At 36.0% G+C, this 21,101-nt stretch overlaps 1 pseudogene; it reads left to right on the top strand.

Moving 5' to 3' along the window:
• Positions 1–6,236: 6,236 nt before the first annotated feature.
• Positions 6,237–6,322, top strand: LOC113000031 (uncharacterized; annotated as a pseudogene).
• Positions 6,323–21,101: the final 14,779 nt, after the last annotated feature.

The following is a 21,101-nucleotide window of genomic DNA, read 5'->3' on the forward strand; positions in this document are numbered from 1 at the left end:
TGTGTTATTCATCTTCATTCACTTCTCCCTTTGCCAAAAGAATAGAAAGACTAACTGCCTAAACTCTTTTGTGTCTCTCATCTCCCTTTGCCAAAAGAATAGAAGGACTAACCGCCTGAATTCTTTTGTGTCTCCCTTCTCTCTTCCTAAAGATTCAAAGGACTAACCGCCTAAGAATTCTTTTGATTCTTCCCTTCACCTTAAGCAAAATATTTCAAAGGTTTCAAAGGACTAACCGCGTGAGATATCTCTTGTTTCCCCTTAACAAAGATTCAAAGGACTAACCGCCTGAGAATTCTTTGTCCCAACAGATTGGAGGGTACATCCTTTGTGGTACAAGTAGAGGGTACACCTACTTGGGGATTGTTATACTGAGAACAAGAGAGGGTACATCTCTTGTGGATCAGTTCAAGTGGAGGGTACATCCACTTGGTTATTCAAAGAGAACAAGGGAGGGTACATCCCTTGTGGATCTTTGGCTTGTAAAGGATTTTACAAGGTTGAAAGAAATCTCAAGAACCGCAAGTTGTTTGGGGACTGGATGTAGGCATGGTTTGTGGCCAAACCAGTATAAATCTTGTGTTTGTCTTCTTCTTTCCTACATCCTTTAATTTTCACCGTGTTCTTTTATTTCCGCTTTTACTTTTGGTCAAGTTATTGTTTCTGTTCTTTACTTTCTTAGTAGTAAAATCCTAGTTGAATATAGTAACATTAAGAAGGATATTTTTTTAATTAGTCAAGTCACACTAATAATTAATTCAACCCCCCTTCTTAATTATTTTGAGGCCACTTGATCCAACAAGTGGTATCAGAGCAGGTATCTTGTAGAAAGTTTCACAACTTCAAGATTCATGGCCTCCTCAAATTCTTTGTTTCCTGAAGGAAACTCCATCCATAGGCCACCTATCTTTAATGGTGAGGGTTAACACTATTGGAAAACCCGAATGCAAATCTTTATTGAAGCCATAGATTTAAACATTTGGGAAGAAATAGAAATAGGACCTTACATACCCACCATAGTAGATGCAAGCCCTAGCACTACAACACAAAAACCTAGAGATAAGTGGACTGAAAAGGATAGAAGAAGAATCCAATATAATCTTAAAGCCAAAAACATTATTACTTCTGCCCTAGAAATTGATGAATATTTTAGAGTGTCAAACTGTTCAAATGCAAAGGAGATGTGGGATACTCTCCAACTTACACATGAAGGCACCACTGATGTGAAAAGATCCAGAGTCAATACCCTTACACATGAATATGAATTATTTAGGATGAACCCTAATGAGAATATCCAAAGTATGCAGAAAAGATTCACACATATAGTCAATCATCTTGCCTCCTTAGGAAAAATCTTCCCTAATGAAGATTTAATTAATAAAGTCTTAAGATGTTTAAGTAGGGAATGACAGCCCATGGTAACTGCCATTTCTGAAAGTAAAGATCTTTCTTCTATGTCTCTTGCCACTTTGTTTGGCAAATTGCAGGAACATGAAATGGAACTTCAACGTCTCAACCAAAATGAAGAGACCGATAAAAGGAAAAGAAGCATAGCACTCAAAGCCTCCTCCTCAATACAAGAAGAAGAAGAGGAAGAAGAATTTGATGATGAAGAGGACTTCTCACTCTTTGTGAAGAAGTTTCATAAATTCGTTAAAAATAGAAGAATGGAGAGAAGCCATAACTTCAACAATGGGAAGAGATCCCAAGAAGTTCCTCCTACACTTAAATGCTATAAGTGTAATCAACCCGATCACATAAAGGCAAACTGCTCCTCAAATGAGTCATGGCCTGAGAAGAATGAGAAGAAAAGCTATAAAGAAAGAAGATCCAAGAAGGCGTATATTGCTTGGGATGACAATGACTCATTTGATGGTTCGGAGAAGGAGATTAACCTTCTATCCAAGGACTATGAAAGTGATGAGAACATCTCTCAAGAAGTTTAAGTGAGAAAAACAAAAGACTGACTTCCATCTTCAAATATCTAGGCACTTGAATCATGAAAAAGGTAACATCAAAACCATTCTCTTTTAAATATAGTTGGTTGAAATTTTTCTTTCAATTAACTTGTTTATATGACAACTAACAGAATTTTATTTGTTTGTCTTGATTGTTTGCTATGTGTTTATGTGTTTGATTGGGTTATTTTCTTTCTTGAAGCATGAAGTTTATTATTAAAACAAATAGTTGATAAGTATCTATGATTCTTGCATGATTTTTAGTATGATATGTGAATTACTTGCTTAAAAGTCATTCATAAAGTTTTTTCAAAATTATTATGTTATATATATTTATTTTCATATAAGAGTTTTTAGATATAAATTATTTTGAACACTTTTCAAATCCTTTCAATCTAAGAATTCATTCAGCACTTAGTTTTCCTAAAAAGCTCTCTGGTAATCGATTACCACAATATGTAATCGATCATAGCGAGTCAGGCTAAGTGTAATTGATTACCAAAAAGGTGTAATTGATTACAACGCATCCCTGGTGCTTATAAATTCAAATTTCGGAATTCAGGAACCAAAACCAATTAAGCATTTATGTGTAATCGATTACATAGTGTAAAATTTAAATTCCAATTTGTAATGGCTATTGTAAATCATTTTTGGCCACTGGTAATCGATTACATACTCTGGTAATCGATTACCAGAGAGTAAATCTCTTGAAAAAGACATTTTGACTGTACGCATCAGTCATAGGTCGCATTGTATTGTTTACCTGTGTAGTTAGATTTCTTATGAAAGAGTCTACCCCTTTCTTTTCTCTCTTGTAGATCGCGACGGCAGCACAGCTGATCCGTGATCACGTCGTGATGGAGTGCCTAGAGGGTGTTTGGGAGACCCTCGAGGGCAACGAGAGGTGCCAATTCCGCGGCACAGTTCGACTCACTGCTACATCGCTTGTACATTCAGAATAACCCGCACGCACACTTCAACAGCCTGTGGAGTGGATACTACCTACGCCTACCCCATATCGACTAGTTGAGCCCATTCAATTGATAGAGGTGTCATCCTCCAAAGAGGATCCTGAAGGGGACCCAGAGGAGTTATCTCCTGAACCTGCTATGGATGCCCCTGACTTACCAGAGGATGATGAGGACCCACTTCTTGATGTTGATTCTCTAAAGGATATTATGCCAGTAACTGAGGCAGACTCTACAGAGGAGAGTGGTCCTGGAGGGATGGCGAATAGCGACGACTCTTCATCACAGTAGACGGCTCCTTAGATTAAGCGTATATACTTTTATGGGTGGGTGTATCTAGTTCAGGCTGCTAGGTTTACTCTTTTGAATTTTGGGTGGGTAGACCTCTTGTATAGAAATTTTGATGATTGTATATATTGTGGTTGAAGCCACCACAGTTATTACCTTTGCTCTGGATGTCACTGTACTATTTTGCAAACTCCCATGTTTTGGACAGTTTTCGATGATGAAAACAATTATGTTTTATCTTGTTATTTGAAAAAGAATGTTAATGAACTTTATTTGAAAAGAGTTTACCGAACACACCTTATTATTTCTCACGTGATGACCTAAAATGATGGTTGGTATTTTTTTAGAAAAAGAAAAATAGTTTGGAGGTTATGAGTGATCAGAAAGAAATGAATCCGAATAAAGTTGTGAACTGACCACTCAGGACTCTATAGTGATAATTTTCCTTCTGAAATTAATTATCGTGAAATAAATAACAGTGCGAAAAAAAATTTCCATGGTTTCTGCTATTTAATTTATTACTATTAAACTAGTCTTTAATTTAGGGACGCCACATCCACAAGAGATGTACCCTCTCTTGTTCTCAGTTACAACAACCTAAGTAGATGTACCCTCTACTTGTACCACAAAGGATGTACCCTCCAATGTGTTAAGACAAAGTTCTCAGGCGGTTAGTCCTTTGAAACTTTGTGAAGGGGAAACAAAAGATATCTCAGGCGGTTAGTCCTTTGAAATCTTTTGTTTAAGATAAAGGAAAGAATAAAAAGAATTCTCAAACTGTGTTGTTTTGAATTCTTTGAAAAGGGAGAAGGGAGACACAAAAGAATTCAGGCGGTTAGTCCTTCGTTCTTTTGGAAAAGGGAGAAGAGAGACACAAAAAGAATTCAGGCGGTTAGTCCTTGGTGAATTCTTTTTGGCAAAGGGAGAAGAGAATAAAAGATATAGCACACTTCTGTTTTCAAGGTTTGGAAAACCAAAAAACTTTAGAAAGCTTTTGCAAAGGAAGAAGAAGAAGAAGTTCAAGAAGATGTTCAAAGAGATTCAAAGGTTGTAAAAGAATATGTGGAAAAGTTATTTGTAAAGGTTGTAAGTGTTATTCAAATGCAAATCAAGCTCTTGCTTTTATAGACTCTTCAAGTCTGGTCAAGAAAACCATTGGAAGAGTTATAACCTTTAGAAAAACCTAAACACCATTGGAAGAGTTACATCTTTTGATTTTTGTTCAAAACTTATCATTGGTAATCGATTACCAAATCCTTGTAATCGATTACACAAAGGTTTTTATGAAAGGATGTGACTCTTCACAATTGAATTTGAATTCCAACGTTCTGATGCACTGGTAATCAATTACCAATATCTTGTAATTGATTGCACCATTTTGAAATCAATTGGAATGTTGTAAATTCAGTTGGAAACTTTTGAAATCAAACTTTGCCACTGGTAATCGATTATAGGAAACTGGTAATTGGTTACCAGAGAGTAAAAACTCTGGTAACTTAGAAAATTTTGAGAAAAACTCTTTTGAAAAACGAAACTGTGCTATGTTGTTTTTTGAAAAATATTTTCAATACTTCCCTTGTGAAGTCTTCTTGATTTCTTCTCTTGAATCTTGAATTCATCTTCTCTTGAATCTTGAAATCAATCTTCTCTTGATTCTTGAATCTTCTTGATTTCTTCTCATGAAACTTGAAATTAAACTTGATCTTGAACTTGTTGACTCATTCTTGAAATCATTCTTTGGGCTTTTTGTCATCATCTTTGTCATTATCAAAACAACTTGAATCAACTTGATTCATCATGATGAAGCTTGCTTCTACACTTCAAATCTCTTTCTTGCCTCACCTTTTGTGAAGAAGGTTGTGGTCAACACCTCTCCAAGCCACCATTGTCATTTCCTTTGAGAGTCACCATTGAAATCACCTCCTTCCACTCTCAACACTACTTCTTTGTCCCACTACTATCAAAATGGTGCTCACCAAGTTGGCGAAGAGCGGGATGAAGGTTAGTGCTTTAGAGATGTTAATATCTGGGAGAAAAATATAAAGTCTATCACAAAAGAAAACAATGCCGTTCAAGCCATTAGAAACAGGCAAATGTGAATTTCTTGTGAAGTTGAAAGAAGAAGCAAGCTATGAAGGTAGCGCAAAGTTGGTTTTGTCGAGGTCTGCCATGCCAACTATGCCATCGGTGGAGCCATAGAAGAAGAAGGAGCACTACTACAATAATGGCCATTTATGACACACTAACTACAACGGTTAAAAAGAAAAGGTCATTGAAGGATACGCGGTGGCAGTGTAGTAATTTTAACAAATGTATACAACAACGGTTATTGAATAATTGTCTTTAATAGTGAGTTTAAGGAGTACAACGATGGTTTGATAGATCATCGTAGTTGTATTGGTAGTACAAAGATGGTTTTTCTCCTTTTGACCGTCTTTGAATAAGCTTACTTATTATTCCCAAAACCGTTGCTAATTAAGTAGCTTCCTCTCAGTCACACGTGCATAACCTTCTTCACTGCTTCTTCCATTCATCGTTGTCCAACTTCTGGATTCCCTCAAAGGTTTGAATTCAATGACTCCCTCAAAACCCCCTTACTTTTCTGTTTCTCTTCGAATTCCTCTAACCCTCATAGAATTTCTGCTTAAAAGGGTGTTTGCCTTTGTGTTTACAGTGACCCTCGAACCCACCCGCACTCTTTGACTCATGCTTTGACGGGCCCCTCTGTCTCTTGAATCTCTACGAAGCAACGTCGGAGTAGTTCATCTGTGAAGTCTCCGTCAAAGGTGTCTGTGTAGGTAGGAACCCCTATCTGTCAAGTTTTTGTTTTCCTTTGATGTGGTTGAATCCAGTTTGTTCTCAGTCGAAAGGGTGTCGTTTGCTGTTTTCTGCAACCGAGTTAAGCTTAATGGGAATGTGAGCTATCTTCATTTTGTTAGGGTAGCACCTGGTTTCTAGCAAGTCCACTTCGGTGAATCTAATTAAAAAAATATATATACCCTAAGCAATGATAAAAAAACATGTCCCTTTGGGGACATCCGAGGAAATAGGAAGCATAGCCCCTATGCAAGCATGACACGCTTTTATCAAGAGATGGTCCATTTTTTTTCCCCACTTTCCTTCTTTCAATATTTTTAGGCATGGGTCTCGTTAAGATTCAAAGGCTCAAATTGGAAGCCTTATTTGTCTAACAACAATTAAGGATACACAATAAATCCTTTTCTGCAACAAAATGTAGAATGTGAAAACATAAAATTTTATACTTGTTATAGGCATACGAGTAAGCATGAAAAGAGGGACATGCCCTTTAGGCTTGGTTTTCATCCCTTGATTAGAGTCGAAGATTTGGTTTTGTTGAAGATGTTTTGTGGGATTTTCCCTGCAAAGGTAGCCGAGTTATCTTTGTAGTAAGTGTAAACTTTGAAAACATATTTATTCATTTATGTGTCTCTTCTTTTGTCCATTTCATTTAAATAGTAGTAGTAAAAGAAAAAAAAGAAAAATCTCATCACTCATTAATTAAACCTTTTCCTATTGCCTATTTGATGTTTCCCAACCCAATTTTGAATTTTGAAAACACAGTATTTGTATGTTCTACATATGATAGGAAGTTGGATAATTTCATTTGTGAATTTCAATCATGAAAACTGAAAAGAACTTCATAAACAAGCAGCACAGAGAAGCTGATATTGGCAGGGAAGAGAATAAGGAACATGGAATGAAGAATGGAAGTTAACAAGCTTCCAATTCTAACAGAAATATTTTGCATAATGCAGATGATCCCTTTCAAAGTTAACTTTTGACATACCATGATCAATGATTCAATGATAGGTGCTTTGCAGAGTTTATGCTACCATCCATCCTGGACTAGTTAAACTTGGTATATGATGATGTTCATATACAAGATCTCCCATCACCCACGAGTTTGGTTCAAAAAGATGTTGCCTAGCTATTGTATGATAGAAAATGTTTTTTGAAGTCATGGACTTGCATTTATGTAATTAAAAAATATGGTTGAATGGTAACTTGACATGCACTAGAATCCATTTTAGGAAATGGCATTACAAGCTAAACTCTAGCCATAAAACTGAGATATGCATAAAAATATATCTATATGCTACCATCCATCCTGGACTAGTTTAACTTGGTATATGATGATGTTCATATACAAGATCTCCCATCACCCACGAGTTTGGTTCAAAAAGATGTTGCCTGGCTATTGTATGATAGAAAATGTTTTTTGAAGTCATGGACTTGCATTTATGTAATTAAAAAATATGGTTGAATGGTAACTTGACATGCACTAGAATCCATTTTTTTGTGATCAACAGATATTGGAAACCACATGAGGGCACTTGAATAATATAACCTGGTTAAATGAATCTATGATTGGTAGAAGCATTGTGACTTTTCATGAAACAGCAGGTCACCTCATCTATTTCTCTTGAATATATGTCTTGGGACATATGTAATTGAATTCAAGTTTCAAAGTATCATTTATCCCATCTATCTTCATTGAGAGTAAAGACAAAGATCCTACTCCAAATTCTTGATGTTGAACCATTTTAGAAAGTCAGAACAAATTAGGGGCCATCTATCTTGATAAAGATTAAAGAAAAAGATCCCATGTGGTTGTGCTGTTTGTGAGCTATGCCCTATTGATTGGATAGTGTGTGGCTAGGTCTATAGCTTCTCAAACATACATATTAGGTCATAGAATATCATTTGGGCTAATGAGACAAATATGACCAAGGTACAAGTGATTGGTGGGATGTAAACACAAAAAAGGTCTTTCTCATCTCTATTCCATAGAACCACTAAAGTAGTGATGAACCCAAGTGCATACTCACCAACACAAGGATGCTGATGGCAACTTGCTAATTACATCAAATAAATGACAAACAAATACATGAATATGTTAACAAATATATCCGGTGATATTGTTGCACTTATTTGGTTAGAGGCAGCATATAAATAGCTTACATGAGGCATTTTTTTTATAGAACCATTCAGCTATGGAAAGAAGTGAAGTTCCTAACCATGATGAGATGAGAATTCTAACCAAAAATATGAAAGTGAAGGAAGTTAATTATAATGCATGATTATATTTGTTACAAATATCATAAAGAGATGAAATTGAAAATTCGAGAGTTGAACTTCAAACTCAACTTTCTACGACGCAAAAGTTTAGAAACTTAAAACAAAAAATTTGATATATGAACCACTCAAAAATTTATTAAGGCCCAAAATAAAAAGGATCATGACAATGTCAAGTATATTTAAACCAAATTACTTTCTTTCTCCTATAATGTGCACTTTCTATTTTTTAGAGTACTTTTGATGTTGGCCGTTTAAGGAGAGTGATGTCACTTTTCTGACATTTCACTCTCTCTTTGGTTTAACTCAAGAAGGTAGAAAAGAGGTCATTGTCTATTATGCATTACTCTGCGCTGTCCACTCCATTGTATAATCCTTTGGTACCTTTATGTTTCCTCTTTGGCTATTTGCTTTTTTATAATTATATTTATCTCCAAATTTGAGAAAAAAAAGAAACAAAGCTCAATTTCCTGAATCTTAACCCTTTCTTACTTTAATTTTGAACTCCTTAATGAAGCATGTATATTCACTTGTTGTAGCTGCTACTGTATGCTCAACCCCAAAATGCATGCATTCTCTGTGATGCGAATTGTCTGGGCTGTTGAGCTTGCATGCTCCAATCGAAAATGTGGAAGCAATGCTTTCCAAGATTATTTTGATGATGCCAAAGACTCAGAGTCTAGAATCAAGAGTCAAGCAAGTTCCAAGAATCAAAGAGTCATTCAATCAAAGCAAGTTTCAAGAATCAAAGAGTCATTCAATCAAGACTCCTTTTGTCAAGACTCAAGATTCAAGTAAAGAATCAAGAGAAAACTCAATTAAGATAAGTATTAAAAGAGTTTTTCAAAATATTGAATAGCACAATTTTGATCAAGAGAATTTTTCAAAAAGAAAAATCTTTTACCAAAGAGTTTTACTCTCTGGTAATTGATTACTAGTAGTCAACATTCTTTTCAAACTGATTTACAAATTTTTAATCGATTACCATAATCATGTAATTGATTACCAATGTTTTAAAACGTTAAATTTCAAATTTCAAGAGTCACAACTTGTGATAAAACATTTTCAAATCATTTCAAACTTGTGTAATCGATTACCAGTGTTTCTCAACGTTTTGATTTTTAAATTTAAACTTGAAAAGTCATATCTGTTGATGTGTAATCGATTACACCTTGATGGTAATCGATTACCAGTGACTTATTTTGAAAAAAATTACCAAAAGTCATAATTCTTAAAGTGACTAGTTTCTGAAGATTTTTAAAGAGTCACAACTTTTAAAGTGACTAGTTTTAAAAAAAAGTCATAACTTTTAAAGTAACTAGTTTTCAAAAGAGTCACAACTTTTAAAGTGACTAGTTTTAAAGAAATTGCCAAGAGTCACAAATGTGATTTCTGCACCAACATGACCCTAAAATCCCTAAACTTCAGAATTTGATTTCTCCCTCAATTCTTGACCAAATCACGTCCCACAAAGCCTAAAATTCATCATTTTTTATTCTCTTTCATCTGCATCGATCAAAACTTCCAAAAACTCCCTTAAATGGCAGAACCATCGAAGAAGCGAAAGGGTGTTTCGACTTCAACCGCAGTCACTAGAACTCGAAGCCACAGAGCATCCAAAGCACATACATCACAAATTCCTCCCTCCATATCATCTCCTACGTTGTTTTCCTCGAAAGAAAAAACATATCCGGTATAATTCCATTTTCTCTTCTTGTTCCATTATCGAGCCTAAGTTTGTAGACTTATCTTTCTTTGATGATGAAGTGTTTGATTGTTTTCAAGCATTTAAAAATTCTGGTTTAATCCAATTTCTTTCCATGAAACTTTCTTTTTATCCGAAATTAGTTAGAGCATTTTATTCTAACTTAGAAATTCAAGAAGATTCCTTGATTTCCGAGGTATATAGGATTAAGATGGCCATAGACCAATCCTTTTTCTTTAAACTCACCCAATTATCTAGTGATGGTGTATCGTTTGAAGGTACACTTGATGATGATTGGAAATTTGACTTTTATGTTTCTGATGCTTGCTAATTGGTTTGAACCAATCAAGTGGATATGACCGGAAGGCTTCTTGCCAAATCACTGGCATTCGAATGCCGCATCATGCACTACTTGATTGTGCGCATCCTACTTCCTAGATAATGCAACCTTGCACAGGTTTCTGAGGAAGATTTGATAATTATGTGGGTTTTCTTAACCGATCGTCAAATCGGCTGGGCCCATCTTGTGAGATATCGCATGCATAAGGCATTGTGATCAAATGCTCCACTTCCATACCCCCATTTGATCACCTTGTTTCTGCAAGATTTTAATATCCCTTTTGATTTTGAACCCTTTGTTAAAGTCAAGAGATCTTTCTCTATCGGTGCGAATGTGGTCTCCTCTTTTGTATACCGCAAAAAAAGGGATGGTTCTTGGGTGAAGAAGGACGCTCCCGCACAGGCCGCAGAAGAATGCTCTCCATCACCACCTCCTCAGAGAGATGATTCTTCATCTCTTATGCACAACATTCTTGACAGACTGGATGGACTCCACACTTTCATCGGTGAGCGCTTTGATTCATTGGACAACCGCATTGATGCCATTGATGCACGGTTTGCAGGAATGGATACCCGCATCACTCAGCTTGAGGAAGATATGAGTTACATTCATCAGTGCTTCGACCTTCCACCACCATCCTCATAGATTTAGTTTATTATTATTATATTTTAATTTTAAGCCTTGTATTTGGCTATGTTTTTATGACATTATTCTCTAAACATTTGGGATTGTTTTTAGTATTTTCTACTTAGTTAATTATGATTGAACATGGTGAATATATTTATTTGCTCTTAGTTGTTTATGATTATGTGTTTTAAACTTAGTTATTTTGATGATATATGTCTAGCGGTATGTACTTACATTTGGTATTATGCTTTATGTGTGTTTTAGAATTATTTATGTATGTTTTATTTTACGCACATTGGCCTTTTTGACGTTGCCAAAGGGGGAGAGAAAATGGGTATTTTAGAAATAAAGATATTATATTTTCAAAGATTTAAAATTAAACATGAATTCAAAAAGAAAGGGGGAGAAAGAGATGAGTGAACAGTAGAACAAAACTTGCATGAATTCTCTTGATTTCAGGATTGTCATCATCAAAAAGGGGGATATTATGGAAGCAATGCTTTCCAAGATTATTTTGATGATGCCAAAGACTCAAATTCTAGAATCAAGAGTCAAGCAAGTACCAAGAATCAAAGAGTCGTTCAATCAAAGCAAGTTTCAAGAATCAAGGAGTCATTCAATCAAGACTCCTTCAGTCAAGACTCAAGATTCAAGTAAAGAATCAAGAGAAGACTCAATTAAGATAAGTATTAAAAGAGTTTTTCAAAATATTGAATAACACAATTTTGATCAAGAGAATTTTTCAAAAAGAAAAATCTTTTACGAAAGAGTTTTACTCTCTGGTAATCGATTACCATGAGGCACTAATCGATTACTAGTAGTCAACATTCTTTTCAAACTGATTTACAAAGCTGTAATCGATTACCATAATCATGTAATTGATTACCAATGTTTTAAAATGTTAAATTTCAAATTTCAAGAGTCAAAACTTGTGATAAAACATTTTCAAATCATTTCAAACTTGTGTAATCGATTACACAATACTTGTAATCGATTACCAGTGTTTCTATACGTTTTGATTTTAAAATTTAAACTTGAAAAGTCACATCTGTTGATGTGTAATCAATTACACCTTGATGGTAATCGATTACCAGTGACTTATTTTTAAATTTTTTTTACCAAAAGTCACAATTCTTAAAGGGACTAGTTTCTGAAGATTTTTAAAGAGTCACAACTTTTAAAGTGACTAGTTTTCAAAAAGAGTCACAACTTTTAAAAAAGAGTCCCAACTTTTAAAGTGACTAGTTTTCAAAAGAGTCACAACTTTTAAAGTGACTAGTTTTAAAGAAATTGCCAAGAGTCACAAACTTTAACACGAGTCATCAAATGACTGTAAATATGTGACCATGACATGAATTTTAATAATGAGATTCTTTTCACACAAACAAATTTCTTTCATTCATTCAAAGCATTCTTCTAAGAGTTTTTGTTCAATACTTTCTTTATTCAAGAAAAGTTCATTGGCCAAAAACTTGTGCTATTATTCTTCTTCATTCCTTCTCCCTCTTGCCAAAAGAATTCAAAGGACTAACCACCTGAGATTTCTTTTGATTCTTCCTCTTCCCTATGAACAAAAGATTTCAAAGGACTAACCGCCTGAGATATCTTTTGTTTCCTCTTACAAAGATTCAAGGGACTAACCACGTAAGATTTATTTTTCTTAACACATTTTAAGATACATCCTTTGTGGTACAAGTAGAGCGTACATCTACTTGGATTGTAATACTGAGAACAAGAGAGGGTACATCTCTTGTGGACCAGTTCAAGTGGAGCGTACATCCACTAGGTTGTTCAAAGAGAACAAGGGAGGGTATATCCCTTGTGGATCTTTGTTTGTAAAGGATTTTACAAGGTTATTGTAAATCTTAAGAACCGGTGGTTGCTTGGGGACTGGATGTAGGCACGGGTTGTGGCTGAACCAGTATAAATCTTGTGTTTGCTTTCTTCTTCCCTACACTCTTTAGTTTTTCGCTGTGTACTTTTTATTTCCGCTTTACTTTAGTCTAAGTTATTGTTTCTGTTCTTTACTTTCTCATAACTTAGTAGTAAAGCCTAATTGAATCTAGTAATATTAAGAAGGATAAATTTTAATTAGTCAAGACACGTTCATAATTAATTCAACCCCCCCTTCTTAATTATTCCAAGGCCACTTGATCCAACAGAAAACTATAGATGTTCACATTCCCCATGTTTTGTTAAGTACTTGAGAATCTAAAGCATAGTACAAGGAACCAACTTGCTTAGGTTGTTCACTATCAATGTATGTTGGTCTATTTTTTAAGGTTTGTGTTGTTCCATCAACCCTTGTGCTTCCTCTTTGGTTCCCTACAGGTGGTTACTCATTTAAAAATATTACCTTTACTTGCTTCTGTAAGCCAACTGTGTTGCAGATTTGGGGTGTTTTGTTTCAATGGTTTTCATGAATGCTTGCTTATGGGTTTCAAACTCCCAAATGAGTTCCACATTATGGGTTTGGTTTCAAAGGATATGCTTCAAAGGGGACTTTGCGGTTTCTTTGATGTTAAGTGATGCTTCTTAATTCCGATATGAACAATTAGGGGGGTTTTGTTTTTTATTTCATTAAACATGTGTTTAGTTGTTGTATGTACAAATCAACATGAAAATATGGACTTCCATTTATTCAAACTTGTACAAACATGTGCCTAGATATCATTTGTGTTCCTGCAGCAGCAAAAATCCACCATCCATTATCTACTTGCCTCTGGCTTTTTCATCATCTTTTAGGATGCTGGCTGACTTTTGAGCAACATCAACAAAATTTCTATTGTATATTGCATGGCCCCTCTCTCTTTAGTTGACCCGATTATTGTAAATCCTTCATCACATTGTAATAGGCTATATGGTAAAGGATAATGCCTTTCTTGTATTTACTATATTGATGTCATGCCTTCTTGAGATTTTATTTTATTTTATTTGATGTTCAATGCCATGGAGTAGACAATAAATGTACCATCCTGATGTAATGGGATAAAGGCACAATTTTGGTTATACCTTCCAAACTAGATGTGTTGTCCATATTTGCATTCCATGTTCACTTGTCTTTTGGTTAACATTGATATCATGTAAAAATTAATTATGAGAAATTTAATTTAATGATAAAACATTAAAGGTGAAAAGAAGGCACCAAGGAGTTTGAATTTATAGCACCGTTCACACCATAATCGAAAATAAACTTGCTTTTTTCATTGTTTAATTATAATTTGAATGAGTAAGATATGTCAAGGCTGCTAAGAATTATGTGTCTGCATTTACTAAAGATTGATTTTTCTACATGTATTTTCATTACACATGGAAGGCAGGCATTTATTATTTTGATATATGTAGTAGAGAAAATTACATTTCAATTTAAAAGTTTGAACATGTGGCATATCTCAACAAAAGACAATAGTAGTGAAAACAGTTGTACTTGATTTTAAATATTACTGCAATATGTTATTGTGATAGTTATAGATGAGTACTATTGTAGTCATGAAGAATCATGAGAAATAGAACCAACAAGTGCATGCAAAGTGGGCAGTTTTGATTCCTTTTCATGTTGAAGACCTTTGATCCCATTTGGAGCGTAAGATGAGTCAAAGCCTTAGATTATCCTTACATCCATCTCAATTTTGGGATAAACTGGTATCTTAATATATTTTACTCGGTATAGATTGAGCATGATGAATATTTGATATGGCTAGAACTAAAAACATTCTTAACTGTAATATCCCCCCCCCCCTCTTGAGGAAAGTTTAGTTGTTAAAATACTTTGTTTGGTGGTAGTGGTCCTTTAATTTCCTTCCTAATACATGAATTGGTCATTTGATGGACCAAACATTTTCCTTTCCCTTCATGACCAATGTGTGTTAGCATAAACTTTTGACAATCATCTTCTTTACTCCGCATTTCTCTTTATAATTGTTTTGCAGCCATGATTTAGGTATGCGATCGAGGTCGTACCCGAACAAATAAACATTAAAAATGCAGTATCTAGGAAGTGATCCTAGGTCGTCTCCCAACGAGCAATGGTCAACCAAATGTTCATATCAGATAGTAATTAAACAGTAACAAATTAGGGGGGAGGGGGCTGTTTGTTTTTGTAAATTAAACAGCGAGCAAATTTTAATTAGAAAATATCATAATTAAAACACGTTGTTTCCCCTTCATTCATAAGCAAGTCTCTTATCCTAGGTTACGAGAATTTATCCTTTATCAGTTCAACCACTTAATCCAACCCTAAATTAAATTACTAAGAGAAATTTAACATAAGGCAGTCATTATGTGATTAAGCAACACCTACACCAATTAATCATGAACGAAACTGATCATTAAGCATGAACGTAAATTAAGCGCAAAGACAATTAATCAAGCACTAAGCATGCATGGATTAATAGCAACAAATACAGAGTAATTAGTGAAGAGGAAAAACTGATTAGAATTCTATAATAATAATAAGACCTCAAAGAGAGTTGTGCTTGATCCTCAAGAGAAAACAACGCTGGAGACTTAGCCTTCCATTAATCAGTAGAAAACAAAATTGCAGATTGAAGCAAAAAACGAAATTTTATTGCTTAGTGAATAGTAAAAACTGGAATTGCAAAAACCTAAAATTATTCTTTCTCCCAAAACGAAAGAGACTTCCTAAACTAAAACCTTGGTGCTGTTATATAGGTTCTCAGCCCTCAAAGCTTACAAATCTGTTTTAAGTCCAAACCCATTAATAAAATAAAATCTGGACAAGATAAGATAAGATTTGATAAAATAAAATCTAGATAAGATAAGATAAAATCTAGATGAAATAATATCTATATGAGATAAAATCTGGATAAGATAAGATTTAATAAAATTGTCTGCTCTCTTCAAGTCCAAGCCCAATTGCTTACAATTCTCCTGAAATTAAATTAAAAACACAAAATTAGTCCAGTAGGCCCAAATGATAAAACTGCATAATTAATTTGACAATTAAGGCTAATCAGTAATTAAAATGGTGACAAAAAGGGCTAAGAAATATGAGAAAATGATGACACATCAAATCCCCTCACACTTAGCCTTTTGAACTCCTGGGCAAAAATCAAAAAACAAAGCAAGGAACAAATCCAGAGACATTAAAGAGAAACAAACAAACATAAAAACAATTACATATTTCTTAATGAATCTCAAGGAATGAAAAGAATGGGTAACATCCAACACGTAAAGAGTTAAAGAATCAAGGCAGTCATGAAAATCATCCAAGCATCTCAAACATGGAAAGATAGTCAATCAGCTCAAAAATGAAAAGTGATAAAGTCTCACAAGATATGCACTCTATCTCTCAAGTGTCTAGGCTACTGTTTACTCTTAGAGCACCCATGAAAACAAACACCACATAGACTTGGCAAGACTCTAAAATTGACAACCACATCACAAACACATGCACATGAGGATCAAAAGGTCTTTTAAGGTTGTAATGGGGCCAAGGACAAGGTAGAGGAAAGTATGGCATAATAGCTAAAACCCAAAGGAATAGAGGAGCAATGGAGAATAAGTGGGAAGTAAGAAAAAGTAGTAAACCCCAAAACCAAAATTAAAAATTAAGCATAAAAAGTAAACCCAAAACAAAATCAACCAAGTCCTCAAACCAATCCAAGTCTTCAAACCAAGACCTCATTTATTCAACTTCATTCTCTTTTTTTTCGTTTTTCTTTTTTTTCTTTTTTTTTGTATTTTTTTGTATTTTTTTCGTTTTTTCAAATAGTAATAGTAGCAATTGCAGCAATTGAAAAATAAAGCAACAATTAGGCAATATATGTATATACATCAAGCATGGCCAAAATACATCATCAAGCATGGCCAACAAAAACATATCATCCAATGAAACATACCCCCCCACACTTATTCCCAAAACAATTCCAAAACTCCAAAATTCCTTAAGGGTAGGGTGAGATCATGATTTTTCACTTAAGGCTTGTAATGAGCTTCAAAACAAAGAAAGGGGAACATAGGCTTAAAGGGGCTATCAAAGGAATTAATTCAAGGTAGGCTCATTTGGCTAGAGGCTTATAAGAACAAAATGCCTAAATCATCTCCCAACATGCATGTGAAGCAAGAAGTATCAACAAGAGTCAAGCCAAGGCTATTGTGCAAGCAATCAATGGGGCAAAACACACTGAATAAAATAGATGATGATGGCTCAAATTCTCACCAAGGGTAAATCTATCACTTTCAATTCGAACTTTCAAAACTAACTTGACATGTAGAGAAAAACAAGGGTTTCAATTCACAAAATGCCAAGAAACTCCTATTTCAAAAATAATTACCCATTACCTGTACATAACCCAAAATTCAAAGAGAAACATGCAATGTTGTACACAAAACATAAAACCAAAATAACAAAATTAACCTAAAAAAACCTAATAAAATTAAACTAGAATACTCAACAAAATTAAAGAATAATCTCCCCCCCCCTCACACTTAAATAACACATTGTCCTTAATGTAGCACAATCATGAGATCAAGAACAATCAAAACAATCAATAAAATTGGACAAGTGCAATAAAAGTAAAGAAGGAGACAAAAAAAAAAAAAGAAAATTCCCTAATCAGGTACCTGAATGATAGGGGTGGTAGTCCCCACACACTTGAGGCAATCAAAAGCCTCTTTGCATTGGTCATCAAAATCAAAATCCACCTCCTTTTGCAACAGATTGGATAGTGGAAGGGCCACTTTTCTAAAATCCTTGATAAAGCGCCTATATAACCTTGCATGACCAAGAAAAGAACGAACCTCTCACACGCAAGAGGGGTAAGGCAATTGTGAAATAACATCTATTTTTGCAGGGTCTACCTCTATGCCCTTACGAGAAATTATATGCCCTAAAACTATACCTTGTTCTACCATGAAGTGACATTTTTCAAAATTCAGCACAAGGTTAGTTTCAATGCATCTACTAAGAACTCTATCCAGACTATCCAAATGTCGCAATGTGCCCTTTTGCGGGCGAGCGAAGGCGAGGCTCACGGGTGCGCTTTCCAAAGGAGGAAAGATGCGCGGAGTTGCCACCAACATTTATTTGTGGAAAACGTTGGAAAAACCGAAGGAAACCGGTCAAAATGAAAATTCTAAGTTCGGGAGTTGAATTTACGTTTGAGGAAGGTATTAGCACCTCTCACGTTTGTCTCAAAGGACAACAACCTATTTTTTAGAATTGTGGAAATTGTATTACCTTAACTTTTATTTCTTTTTATTTTTTGAGGTCGACAAAAGCGGGGCTTTTGCTCCTACGTACCCTCCATCGAAGAGGAAATCAGACCTACGTAGTTCTTTCTTATGCGTGAATCAAGTGATTCTTTTTACTTGAAGGGTGATCATTTTAAGGCGTTGGACCTTAAAAATGATCCATTTTACTTGGTAAGAAACTGAAATGATAAACTTTCAAAACCCTATTTTTTGTGGATGAGCTTGACTAGGCGAGTTGATTTTAGCCTTAGTTTCACTTTAGTTATTAGTCAATTCAATTAAGAATGAGAAATTCCAAAGAGAAAACGTCCGATTGATTTTTCGCTTTATTTTACTAAAAGGTATTTTTTGATTATTATATTATTATTTTACCTCTTTTTTTTATTTCCAACGTGGTTACGGCACGACCGAACGGTCGGAATTCATTTTAACAGAAATTAACGGATGATACAATTCAAATAATCGGTGGAAATTTATTTTATTTTTAGATTAGGCGAGAAATGACTTAAATAAATGACTGAAGCACGTCAAAAGGGGGTATAGAAAGCGAATGAAAACGAGAATAAAAATACATGAAACAAATTGTGGACCACCACGGGTACAAAGAATGAATTGAAAAGCTCGGTTTGAGGTACTTACCCGTTGAAGACTGAAGAAAACGAAGAACGAACGATGAATGTTGAAGAACGGTCGAAAATCTTCGCGTAATTACTCATGGAAACGTTACGGAAGCGCCTCGGCTTGGATTTTCTTCACGGAAACAATTTTCCTTGGCAATTTCGAGAGAATAAGAAGTGCCAAGAAGCCTGAACCCCTTCTCCCTTCACTCCTCCCCCTATTTATAGCAAAATAGGGGAGGAGCTTGCCACCCAGCTTGCCCAAGCGAGCAAGGTTGCTTCCTCCAGAAGCAACAGCCTTCTGGAGGAAGAATCTGGAAGGCCCAAGTGGGCCTGATTGCTATTTGTACCCCCCATTTTACTAAATGCACCCCCATTTACCTTTTTTGGTAATTCTTTTTCCGTAACATTACGAAACTTTACGAATTTCGTAACGATACTTATTTTCCTTCCGCAAGGTTACAAATCCTTACGGATTATGTATTTACTCTTTTTCAGCTCGTGAAGAAGTTACGAAAATGCATGGATTGCGAAAAACACATCCTTTCGATTTTCGTCACATTACGGAATTTTTACGGATCGCGTAAGCCTGCTTCCTTTTGATTTTCGGCACGCCTCGGGACTTCACATATTGTGCAACAAAGGGTGCCAAGTATCTTGAAGCGGCCAATCAAAGGTTGTATATCATCAAATAATAATCCCCGAACGAAATTAGGGTATGACAGTTGCCCCCCTTTACTTACCTCTCATCGGAGATAAGAGGAAAGCAAAGATAAGACACTGATTTCGTCCGTCCTGCCCTTTCCGTGATGACGACTCTCATCTCTACTCCTTCTTTTTTCTTCTGCACAAAACAAAATACAAACAACAACAAGAACAACGAATATAATATACATATACAAATATACACATATTTGGCGAAGGAACCGATCCGAAAAATAACAGAAAAACATATTTCCCAGTCACCAGAGGCTCCGCGCTTGATAATGGAGGACACATGAACGACGCTAGGCAATGACATTCATGGGTCTCCGAATAAAAGGTGGAGAATGGAGAATTGGCGAACAGCGCTAGGCAATGACATTCGTGGGGCTCCAGACTCGTTGGTGGAAGGTGCATGAACAGCGCTAGGCAATGACATTCATGGGTCTCCGAATAAAAGTGGAGAATGGAGAATTGGCGAACAGCGCTAGGCAATGACATTCGCGGGGCTCCAGACTCGAAGGTGGAGGACACATGAACAGCACTAGGAAATGACATTCATGGGGCTCCGAAAAAAGTAGAGAATGGAGGATTGCACTAGAGGGTCCACACTTAGGCAATCATGAAGCATAGCTCCAAACTCTTTGGGTGGAGGATGCATGAACAGCGATAGGCAATGACATTCATGGGGCTCCGAATAAACGTGGAGAATGGAGAATTGGCGAACAGCGCTAGGCAATGACATTCGCGGGGCTCCAGACTCGAAGGTGGAGGACACATGAACAGCGCAAGGCAATGACATTCATGGGGCTCCAAAAAAAGTGGAGAATGGAGGATTGCACTAGAGAGTCCACACTTAGGCAATCATGAAGCATAGCTCCAAACTCTTTGGGTGGAGGATGCATGAACAACGCTAGGGAATGACATTCATGGGGCTCCGAATAAACGTGGAGAATAGAGAATTGGCGAACAGCGCTAGGCAATGACATTCGCGGGGCTCCAGACTCGAAGGTGGATGGCACATGAACGGCGCTAGGCAATGACATTCATGGGGCTCCGAATAAAAGTGGAGAATGCAGGATTGCACTAGAGGGTCCACACTTAGGCAATCATGAAGCATAGCTCCAAACTCGAAGGTGGAGGACACATGAACAGCGCTAGGCAATGACATTCATGGGGCTCCGAAAAAAGTGGTGAATGGAGGATTGCACTAGAGGGTCCACACTTAGGCAATCATGAAGCATAGCTCCAAACTCGAAGGTGGAGGACACAATAACAGCGCTAGGCAATGACATTCATGGGGCTCCGAAAAAAGTGGAGAATGGAGGATTGCACTAGAGGGTCCACACTTAGGCAATCATGAAGCATAGCTCCAAACTCGAAGGTGGAGGACACATGAATAGTGCTAGGCAATGACATTCATGGGGCTCCAAAAAAAGTGGAGAATGGAGGATTGCACTAGAGGGTCCACACTTAGGCAATCATGAAGCATAGCTCCAAACTCGAAGCTGGAGGACACATGAACAGCGCTAGGCAATGACATTCATGGGCTCCGAATAAAAGTGGAGAATGGAGGATTGCACT

The sequence above is a fragment of the Glycine max genome, chromosome 17 (assembly GCF_000004515.6).
Source record: "Glycine max cultivar Williams 82 chromosome 17, Glycine_max_v4.0, whole genome shotgun sequence".
NCBI lineage: Eukaryota > Viridiplantae > Streptophyta > Magnoliopsida > Fabales > Fabaceae > Glycine > Glycine max.